Source organism: Bidens hawaiensis, unplaced genomic scaffold (assembly GCF_021521415.1).
Source record: "Bidens hawaiensis isolate Kalapana, Puna unplaced genomic scaffold, B.hawaiensis_p1.1 tig00014333_1, whole genome shotgun sequence".
NCBI classification, from domain to species: Eukaryota; Viridiplantae; Streptophyta; class Magnoliopsida; order Asterales; family Asteraceae; genus Bidens; species Bidens hawaiensis.
This window is the reverse complement of record NW_027492231.1, coordinates 399,036-411,138: the sequence shown is the minus strand read 5'-3', so window position 1 is coordinate 411,138 and position 12,103 is coordinate 399,036. Positions and strand designations below refer to the sequence as shown.

General features: G+C 35.2%; 1 pseudogene; it reads right to left on the bottom strand.

Moving 5' to 3' along the window:
• Positions 1-3,616: 3,616 nt before the first annotated feature.
• LOC143546318 (uncharacterized) lies at positions 3,617-5,542 on the bottom strand (annotated as a pseudogene).
• Between the last annotated feature and the right edge of the window lie 6,561 nt (positions 5,543-12,103).

Here is a 12,103-nt window from a genome sequence, read left to right as displayed (position 1 = left end):
CAAACTTCAGGACCACTCCCTCCAAACCCACTTGAACCCGCACCATCAGTTGGCTGTAGCGGTTCAAGGAAAGCCTTGAGAATAGTTAGCCCATCATCAGCAGCAGCAATTTCGTTCACCTTCTCCACCACCGGATGCGGGAAGGCAGCATACTGGTTCACTGCTTGGTCGTAAGCAGCTTCAGTGTCCACGTCATAAAGAGGGAAGTTGGAAGGCGGGATGCCCTTCTCAACAAACCCCAGACCAAGCAGGAAACCATCCTTTTCCCCATCCTCATGGGAAGCGTTGAGGGCTGCGCTCATGGCATCGTCATAAGATGTGTTCGTGAAGTTCCGATGCACAACCTACAAAAAAAAATATGTATCAAAAACTTTTATAAGTATAAAGAAAAGCGTAAAGATATTATGAAGCTACGCATACCTGCGACAACGCTTCTCGTAGAAGCCACTCCCGAGTGACCAGAGCCTCCTGGAGGGCAGCTTGAGCTTTATCACGGGCGCGTTCGGCTTCGTTTTTAGTAAGGTTGGCAAGCAACACATCTTTAGATTCAAAAAGATTCAAAGATTCAAAAATAAGAGGGAATATACCCCCTTACCTTGGAAAGCGAGAAACCATAAGACGAGTGCGGGTACAGTGTCAAGGCGAAACCCTTCACATACTTAGCACTTGCAGGGAATCAAAGCTAACAAGATACCTTGGGAAACAAGAAATCGTAAGACAAGTGCGGGTACAGTGTCAAGGCGAAACCCTTCACATACTTAGTACTTGCAGGGAATTGAAGCCAAGAAGGATCTTATGGACCGTGCTTGCGGAAAGGGAAATAACACCTCCGCATAGCGGGAACGTTGAGAACTAGCTTGTTTGAAACTTCAAGGCGGAATTGGTGGTTTAACATAACTGATCACTATGTCCAAAACTACCAAAACCTCGTGAAGAATCTATGCAAGTGAAACTCAACGCTCCCGACGTGCGAAGGGGTTAAACACCTACCCGCATCATAACCAAAGATCAGGCAGAAAAGTCGGGAATTTCTGCGAGTGACATTAGGAAAACCGCGGGAAGAATCCCCACGGAAAACCTTAAAACTAAAAACCCTTTTCAAAACCCCTTGCTTAAGTCCAAAAGTTCACCTCACTTATTAACAATTCATGAGAAGAACAATGGACTGGGGGGACTTGAAGAGGTAGGTCCAAAAGTTCACCTTAAAACTAAAAACCCTTTTCAAAACCCCTTGATCAAGTTTAGGTTCCATTCTCATTATGCGGTTTCTTTATTTTACTGCTTCCAGATGTTCCAATGCCTACAAGACAGATCATTTCAAGTTGGTGATTGTAATACTACTGTACATTTTTGCATCTTCTATGATTCGAATTAAGGATTTAACATACTAGATCGGTTGGGTTCGGTTTTATTTGGTTTTGTTGAGGTTCATAACCTAAACTGAACCGAAACATTCAGTTTTTAAAAATGTTAAAACAAGCATCCCAAATATTTAAATACAAAGCTTCATCAATGCCTATAGGGCAGTTCATTTCAAGTTGATGAGTGCAATATTAAAGTACGTTAGTATCATCTAACAAGATGTATTTTGAGATCTAAAATCAACATGTACTATGTAAGTTAAACAAGCAAGAAAGTAACAACTATAAGAAAACCCCCAAACTGGAGTTACAGAGGTTCAGGATATAAACCCAGATGTCATATTAGATATTCTCCCATCTTTTCTTTTTCATTTTTTTTTCTGTATTTGTTAGCTTTTGAAGGATAGTTCGCAAACGAGAATCCTTTTCAACATTTGGGATGCGAGAAAGTAAGTACTCAAAAGTAGCATGATTAGCCATAAAACCTTCTTGAGTTGGGTTTCGAACCTGAGACCATAAGATCTCAAGCTTTAACCATCATCCTGTGTCATTGGACCAAAAGGCCAACTGCGGTGCTAATATGAACTTAGTAAAATTTTTAGTATGGATAAATTTTAGTGAGAATTGTGTTTGAAAATCACAACATATAATAAATTTTTCAATAAATATTGAGCAAAGTATCAAATTCATAATCAAATATGTAACTGGGATTACCCATGCATCTCATGTTGTCATCCTTGCAACCATGGGGTCACTTTCGACATTCATGTAATCTAGTCGTTAGGTGTATCATACAGTTTACACATTCTCATACAAAATAATCAAATGTGTCAGTCTTTAAAATCATTTTATTTGTCATTATTTTTTAACATGTCTTTTCAATAAGATCAGATGTGCGTCTCAGTGTACATTCATAGTGATCCTATGATATATTTTTATTTTTACCAAAATATAACACCTTTCATTCTTTATTTCTAATCTACTCGTTGAATGTTTTTGATAATCCGTGTGATGTACCATGTAAATTTATCAGCGTGAAACATGTAAACACTGCTTATCACCAATACCGCATCCTTAAGTCACCTCAAGTTTGACTTTCTCAGTCAACATTGGATTTTGGACCTTCTAAAGAGTCATATATAAATTCTTTTTCAAGTACCCATGTCAAATTCTATGTTTGTATGACATACATGAATGTTAGGGTGCACTTTTCTTACTAGACAAACTAATTCGTTAGTCAGTCAAATAAGAAACATTTAGAACTTTTTCTTAGAACTGCTTTTATTATAAGCTAGAGACTAGCAAAAGCTAGAACAGAACTAGAAAACGGTACATGGCAGAACTTTTTAAACAACAAAGAGTTACATAAATTTTATGTCCACCAAAACCTCTTAATCATCATCATCGTACTCAGTATATCCCACCAATAGCAATGCTATGGTAGGGTCTGAGGAGGGTAAGATGTAGACAACCTTACCTCTACCCCATTGGGATAGAGAGGCTGCTTCCGATGAGACCCCCGGCTCGATAGTAGTTTTGCATCAAGCCTTGGACATAAGGCACATAGCACTCAATCATCGGGACACCGGCTGATTGGTGCATGTGCCCTTGTCTTTCGGCTATCAACGCCACCACATGATGCCTGATTAACCTTCCCCCACTTTTAACGTTATTTTCACGAGATTAGTAAAATACGTCAAAATTAGTGCAATTTTACTTTTGCCCACCCGAGAGTTCACACATATATACATTATATGCGTGCACCGCCAGCAGGGCATACTCACACCTTGTCTATCTACACTTGTTAGTGTTTGAACGATGTTCATTGCATAAATTTCAAGAAGTTATTAGGTTCTAATCTACTTGTTGAATGTGTTTGCTAACATGTATGATGTATCAAGTAATTTGATCAGCAAGATTGTTTTCCCATCTTAACAGTTAACACTGCTTATCTTGCATCACACATCCTTAAGTCACCTAAAGTTTGACTTTCTCAGTCAACATTGGTCATTTGACCTTGTAAGTTAAAACCTTGTTTAAGCACCAAGTTAAAATCTATGTTTTTTATGACATACATGTCTGCGGGTGCAGTTTTCATACTAGACACCTAGTTAGCTAAACATTAATATGGCAACAAAAAACCTAATGGCAAAAGTTACATAACCTCCATGTCCACCAAAGCCACTGAATGGGGCACACATTAATGCCAACCATCTATGAAAAATCACAGAAATTTTCCCGTTTTATTTATTTATCTATTATTTTATTTTGTGTGTTTATTAGTAACAGAAGATATTGAATTCTCCATTTTGACAAATTTGCAAAAAACGGAATCTCTAAAGTTTTCAGTTTCCTTTAAATGTAGAATAACATATATTATACTTTTAGTTTTCTCTCATCTTTTTTCTTCTGCACTTGTTAGCTTTTGAATGATAGTTCGCATACGAGAATCTTGTCCTACACTTGGAATTAGCTGTAGCACCATCGAGAAAGTAGAAGCATCAGGCAGGAAGCCTCGGTTGGTCATTTCTTCAAGAAGAATCTCACCCTCTTCAATCTCGTTTTTCTTCAATAACTCTTGAACAATGACATTGTATGTGACACTATCTGGCAAACAACCATCCTCTTCCATCTTTCTTACCAATTCTTTACCTTTAACCAAAAACCCTTCTTGGAAATACACACGTATCATCACTGTGTATGTCTTTACATTCGGTTTCAATCCTTTAAATACAAGCTCATTAAACAGTTCCATAGCCAACTTAGGCTTCCCACATTTTCTACAACCATCAATCAGTATAGTATACAACCATGTATCTTTCCTCAGTTCTTTGTTCCCCAGCGAACGAAAAAGAACCAAGGCATCAGAACACTGACCATTATCAAACATTCCATGGAACAAGATACGATAGGTGCATGTATTGGGAGGAATTTGGCCCTTTGTTTGCATCTTGTTAAACAGTTCTCTAGCGGCTGCTGGATGCGCTGATTCAAACAAACCTTGTAACATGGTATTGTAAGTAACTACATCAGGAATCAAACCCTTGTCTTGGATTTCTTGAAAAAGATGCCTAGCCTTATCAATTTCCTTCTTCTTACAATATCCATTTATCAAGTTGCTATATGTGAAGATATCGGGCATAATATCCTTCTTCATCATGTCATCGAGAACTTTCTCTGCTTCATCCATTTCACGACGTAAACAGTATCCATCGATCAGTGCATTATAAGTGATTACATCTGGGTGTAGACCTCTTTGTACCATTGCTTGAACAGCAAGCTCTGCATCTTTTACACAACCTTGCTTGCAAAAGGAATTCACCAAAGTATTGAAGGTAACAACTGATGGAGGTATTCCTTCGTCCTCCATACCCATTAACATTTTTGCAGCTTCCTTCTCTCGACCAAAGTTACACAGACCCTGAATCAAACAGTTGTAAGTGATAACATCTGCACGGACACCCTTTTCAGTCATTTCAGTAAATAGTTGAAGTGCATGATCAACCATACGATCTTTGCAGAGGCTATCAATGACTGTGTTGTAATGTTGTACACGAGGTTTACATGAGCTTCCTGATTCCATGAACCTGAGAAGTTCAAGGGCCTTGGTAGTGTTAGCTGCTTTACAAAGCCCATTAATAATGGTTGCATATGTAAATTGATCAGGGTCACAGAGCTTATCTCTAATAAGTTTCTTGAACAAGTCAAGGGCTTCAGAAACGCGATCAGCAAGAACAAGGCCATGAACGAGAGTGTTATAGGTGGCCACATTAGGTGTATGACCCTGCTTGAAGACGATTGCTAGTAAGGCGAAAGCATAAGGAACCTGATGAAGGCGACAATGACAGTTAATAGAGATGGTGATGGCATAAAGATCAGAAGGAATACCCATCAGCCTTATTCTCTTATAAAGCGAAAGGGCAGTGGAATAATGCTTCATCTTGACAATAACATTAATGAGCTGATTAAACCGGATGATGGAAGGTGGAGGCTTTCTTTGATGCATTTCATCGAACACTTGGAGTGGAGATTCACATTGGAAGCATATTTGAGGTATAGAATTCTTCGACTGAAATCATAGGGTGAAGCAGAAGCAGTGGAGTAGTAACAACGCAGTTGAATTCTTGTACAGTTCATCCTGAAAGAAAGTTTAAGTTTAAATTTAAAGTCAGCAGTAAAAAGAGTGTTCTCGTATAACTAACTATATGCTAAAAAGAGTAAAAAGTCATCTTAAAAGCAACATATACTATACCAAACAACTCTAAACAAAAAATTAAATAAATTAGCAATATAGATTATGATATAAAAAATAAGAAAAACTCAAAATGGGACCACTCGTTTAACTTGTATAAAAAATTAACATTATTTTATAATATTTTATATGACACCAACCCTAACACAAAAATATAAATTTGTGAACGTCCAAAATAGTGTTTGACACTCAGGGCCGGCTCATAGGGGTGGCGGGGTGGTCGACGGCCACAGATCCGATACCACGTTAGGCCCGAATTTTTTTTTTAAATATATTTGTATTTATAAAAAACAATATGTATATATATAATATTTTAACTTAATTACATGACCACTAGTTTAATCTAGTGGCAAATGAGTATTACTTTCAACAATGGGTTCAAGTCTCATTTAAGACATTTTTAATCTTATTTCCAAAAGTGTCCTTGCAACATGAAAACCAAAATGAGAAGTGAGATCTTGGCTATTCAATCTTGACATTGACTGTTTTGACCTTTTGAGTCAATGTGTTCGTAAATATGAAATCTCAAATTTCCCAAACCGAAATCAATCTAGAACTAATTAATTCCAAAACCACCCTTGGCCGCGGAAAAGCCAAATGTTAGGTGAATGCATACAGAGTCAATAATATATAACATGGCAGCCACTATAATATATCAGCAATGCAATTTGAATCCATAAGGGTACTAGAGACATTTAATAATTATTGTTGTAAAATAGATAAACAAGAATGTTGGACTTATGGAATAACATGGCATTCTGTTTTTCATAATATACGTTTCTTTAAAGGGAAAATTAATTTAAATGGCCATTTTGGTGAAGACATGTAAACTCCTATATGTTCAAACATTTTTATCTTTTTCACCAAGCAAGTGGCTCACAAAATCAATTAGTTTCGTTGGAATTAAAAAGCCCATTGTTTCTGGAACGTTAGTACATCTATGGCCTGTGTAGAAGGGGTGCAATTGTTACGTGGTCGACATCTTTACTATTCATATATGGTGTAAAAATATTTACCAACAACAATTTTAAGAGGTTACCAGAAGAAATTCACATCAAATAGCAAATTTGACTGTTGGTAGGTTAACGATAGCTCATAGGTCAACGAACCCTCGGACCCCTAGCAAGTCATTGGAGTCGTTGATTATGTCTTTAGGAGTTAAATACACATATATACATGGGCGTAGGCGGCATTAGGAGAACGGGTTCGGCCGAACCCATACAAAATTTGGTTTTAGTGTTATATATTAGTGAATTTTGACATCAAATCCGTAGAAATTTCAACACCGTACCCGTAGATTACCCAAATCTAATTGATAAACAATTGGTCGTCCGTCCCTCGAAGTTTTTCGAACCCATATCGTAACATATGATTTTTAATAATATTGATGTGTAAGATTACGTGTTACATGGGTCATGTCATTCATGATTCTATGATTGAAATAACTCATTCATTTTTATCCAAGGAGAACCTTTTTTTATCACATTTTTATTTCCACCTAAAATCCCCGCGGAGAACCTGGTGTTTAGTGTTTAAACTGAAGTGTTCCAGTTTCAGTTACAAAACCATTTGATTGAACATTAAAAGAAGCCGGAGTTGCTTGCTAACTTTGCATTAAGGGGGTGTTTGGGATTCCTTATTTCACCTCCTTATAACTTTTTATTAAATTAATAAGTTACAAAAGTGTAAGTTATGAAACTTTTCCTCTCACGATATAAGCAATCCCAAACACCTTATTACTTTTCAAAAAGTTAATAAGTTCTATGTTGATAAAAATAAGCAATTCCAAACACCCCCTTAAACCATTAGTCTAGTCATGATTGCAAGTGAATTTTAAAATAATGTAACATATGTTTATAGGATAAAATATCCCTCTTTATATATACAAACACGTTTACTATTTATTCAAAACAATAATTCTCGTGCCGTGATTAAAATAATTATATATAAAAAAAAGATTAGAAAGAACATTGAAACCTTATCTCAAATGACACAAGAGGTGTATTGTATGTATAGCACTATAGGTCTATAGCCAACTTTAATACGGTGGATTGGTTTGCTATAAATGAGTAGGTCCCATCAAATTGTTTGTCTTATGCTTGACTCACATACACATATACATACATATATACGCTTATATACATGCATGTGTATATGTGTGTGACGAGAGTGTATTTGCCCGTTAAATACAAGAGGTTCTTAGGCAAAGGCTTTTATACAACACGTATATTTCAGAAGAGTGGTAGTTTTCTAAACCTAGAATGCGTTTCGTTGGCCGGTTAAAAAAATCCGTTAGATTTGTAATTTTGGTTTTCTTTCCCTAGGGTTTTCATATTATCGAAGCAAACAATAAAAGAAGAGTAGTTTCATCCGTTGTGTGCACGTTTTCCCACCTTATAGTTTTTAATTTTATAATATCATGATTTTATATAAGAACCTTTAATGAAAACTAACAAATCGCACCATTTGTTGACTATTTAACACAAAACACCTCTACATTCCTTAACTACTTCATGCAAGACTCCACGTATATGTATATTATGATAAATTAATATTAGTAACATATTATAAAGCACGGGCTATTCTTCTGGGTATTAATTTATTACTTAGTTATTGTTAATCTAATCAAAAGACATCATGTTTATTACTTTTGCTTTTGATCTGAACTAATTTTAAGTATTTATATATCTAATAATGTAGCACACATACATTTACGGCTTAATTACTTATTAAGTTCTATAGGCCGGTGATCGAGTTTGGTGGTAAAAACATAAATTGCATTCGTTACTTTATTTTACGGCATTCGGCCTTTGGTTAAATAATAACAAAAAGAAAAAAAAATACTACTATATCGTATAACACTTTAATACTAGAATAAAGTTCAAAGCTCGCGTCCACTTTTAGGTGAGGATTTGTACAAGTGAGATTTGATGGAACATGGCCGTCATTTTCTTTTAAGGCATCATTTTTCGGATACCTCGATCTTAACAGTATATCGTTGTAACCAACGATCCTTTGCTTAAGTGCGTGGTTGAGGCGAGACACACTCAAAAAATTTAATTTGAAAAGTGGGTTCGAGGTTGGGTCAGAGGGTCTTCTCACCTATGATTGGTTTCTCCTGAGGGCGTTCTCTGGTACTCGAGTAACGGATATGATCGGATGGGTCAGTGTCCCCTCAGTGCTCCAAATTAGCTGTAAGAAAAATAGAAAGAATAAACCAACTTATGGTGTAGGATATCATCCCCAAGATTCATTGTGTTTGAGTACTCGGTCCCTAGGAAACTTTATCATTTAACACGTTTCAAAGAACGCTATTTAAGTGATATTTTCATTACTTGTTGGTTCGTATATAGGAAGCACCAAATTAATAGTTTTCAATAATAGTATTTTCTTCATTCAAAGTACGAGTTCATTTCTTTAGGTAAAAGAAAGGGTAAAACTTTTAAGTTCCATTATCTCCTTTTGAGTTGATTGTTAATTGTATATATTTTATGTTTCTAGATCTTTGCTAAGCATTTAAGCAATCGGAATAATATTATTCTTGTGTTTAGAAATATGTATGAACAAAATTCTATGTTTGAAAAGGAGAAAAAAAGAAAGAACGTTGCATATGAAAGGAAATCAAGGGAAACATTTGACCTATTGTCTTGGGTGGCACGTGTTCTAGATGTTTGTATGGCATCATCATAACATAAGCAAGCTGTCATATTTGTCGTGCCACATGGCATGATGTCACTGGCCAAGTTATCAACCAAGTCATCATATGGCCCACGTGTTAATGAAGCTGCGACTTGGACCACAAGCATATTTCTAGAAACTTTTGTATCAATATCATTAAATAGTAATAGAAGAGGTTGCATTTTTTAATTTATACAAAACTAACACCTAACCGATTGATTGATGAGTACGGTTGCACTGAAATAAATAGGACAATGATAAGCTCAAGAACAAAATCATAACGATGCAAAATATAACCTTAAAATGGTCTTGGCGTCTATGATAACTTTAACAAAAAGTCTTAAAAAGGGCTAAGGTTTGAACGGCATACCCAACATCCACGTGATTGGTATATTATATCGAAGGGCTAACACCGAATCTGTAAGAGTGACACTGAATGTTAACAAATTCATCTTTCATACACCCATCAACCTTACTAATTAAATTTTCTCTTTATTACTAATGTCTATCTAATTTAGTAGATATCGTCATCAACATGTTCTGCTAATATGATAGCGATCACAAGTTCATCTCACTGAGGTGCAAGTGGTCACCAATTCGTCTTGTATATAGTATATACTATACTACTTGTATAGGTTTTAGAATTTCTTTTGTTAAATTATCAAATAATGTATTTTTTAACTATATTTTTATTAAACTAAACAATCGGGTAAATACAACCAACTTTTTGTTTTTGTTTTTATAATTATACGTCTTTTATATATGACTCGTAGGTATTGACATAAGTGATTCAATCAACGTTGATACTCAATTATGTTTTTCTGACAATTAAATCGTCGAAAAATATAATCAAAAAGTTTTTGAGTGAAAGATGAGAATTTTACTTTGTGCCTTTGTTTTATAGGACTTCAGCATGTGAGAGCAATGTGATTTATGAGTTATTTTTATTTAATTAAAATAATGTTTTAAAACGGTACCGTATCGATCAATTTTTGATTTAAAAGTCCCACGACAAGATTCTTGGTTTATACTTTTGATCTGGAAGGATTTTATATATTTTTTAGGATTATAATAAAAACAAAGGTTGTGATCCTAGTAGGCTACGTGGCACAACGTTAGTGGTTGAGGGCTGCCGTGGTCATTAGGAAGTAGAATTAGGACGATACAAGTGTACCCCACATTACAGCTAGACGTCAATGCGATTGACTTTGACCTATACTCACAAATAATCTAACGAACATTTTTTAGCTTAAAAAATAATAAATCATGAATTTCAACTAATACACAAATAATAATAATAATAATAACAATTATTATTAAGGTCTGTTAGCATGAATTCTTTTACGAAGTTTACACAATTATAAAATTTATTGTAATTGGATCCTTTTATTTAAAACGAAAACATATATAAATGAGTTTTAAAATTACCATCCGATGTATCTAATTTGTTAAAACTTACTAAACTACACAACCATCCGGGGATGGGGTGCTACTCTCATATACATTAAATTCCATCAATTGTACACCATCTAACTGTCATGTCATTTATATTCTTAACTACTCTAAAACACCTTAATACAACAATTATCTCAAGTACCCTAAAACCGTTATTCTTTCTCTCTTTTTTATAAAAATATATTAAAAAGATGGTGAATGATTGGTTGGGGGCTCACTTGCACTTACCCATCCACTATGCTAAAGCGGTGAAGGATACCCGATTGTTGAAGCCACACACCCTACCCGAATAGCTGATGGCCACTTATCCGTGAAAGGTAAGGTACTCATAAGGGTACCCGAATGGTGTCCCCTCCCCTTTACTACCAACAACACTGGTTCCAAACACAACCCAATGTCCCAAACACACAACAAAAAACTAACTGGTACTACTACTAAGATGTCAATAATGTATTGTATGACACGTGTACTTCGATGATTTTTTTTTCGTAAAAACTAATTAACAGTTAATAGGCGTTTGTCTACGCAACTTTTAGAAGTTACAAAGTGTTGGAATTAAGTTGAGTAATTGTATAAAATATGTAAGACATGTTTTGTTAATAAGCTTGTTTAAGAAAGTAAAATGTTCCAAAGTATTACTAGGACAAAACTAAGCATATCTATACGAGTACTTAATTAAATCTATCCGTTAACACTCATACCATTTGATGTTATGTATTTAAGATAGAACCCATCCTTAGGCCATCCTCAGAATCCAGAGGAATTTTGTGGACTGTGGGAGTAAAAAATGGGACTTCAATCACTGTCGATCTCATTCGAAGTCAAACATAAACCAGGCTAGAAATAGCTCGAGTTTGGCTCGACGTGGTCAAATTCTTCCAATAGATGGAAACTAATATTTACAGGAAGTGTGAATGATTGGATTTACTTACATTGGCGATGTGAGAAAACCTTAAAAAGAAATAAAATAGGAGAAAAGATAGAATGCGTGAAAATAACCTCTGCCTTTAAATCATTTTTCCAACTACACTTATAAAACGTTGATGTATTGTAAATGGATGTTTAAACTATATTATTTAAATTTTAGATAATTTTTTGTAAAAAGTTCAAGCTTCCCTATAGATTAGGTCATGGGTGGTCGCGCGCCTCACTTCTCCCTTGGGCCGGTACTACCCGTCTTATTGAACATTGTAAGTGTGATAACATTGTTTATATAATAAATTGTTATGTAATAAAGTAAAAGAGGTGATTATATAACTTCAAATTTTACAAGTGTTTATTGGGTTGTGTTACGGTTTTCTTGGTTTGTCATTTTCTTTGATTACAATAGAAAATTTGATCAAATTCAAGTTGTCAA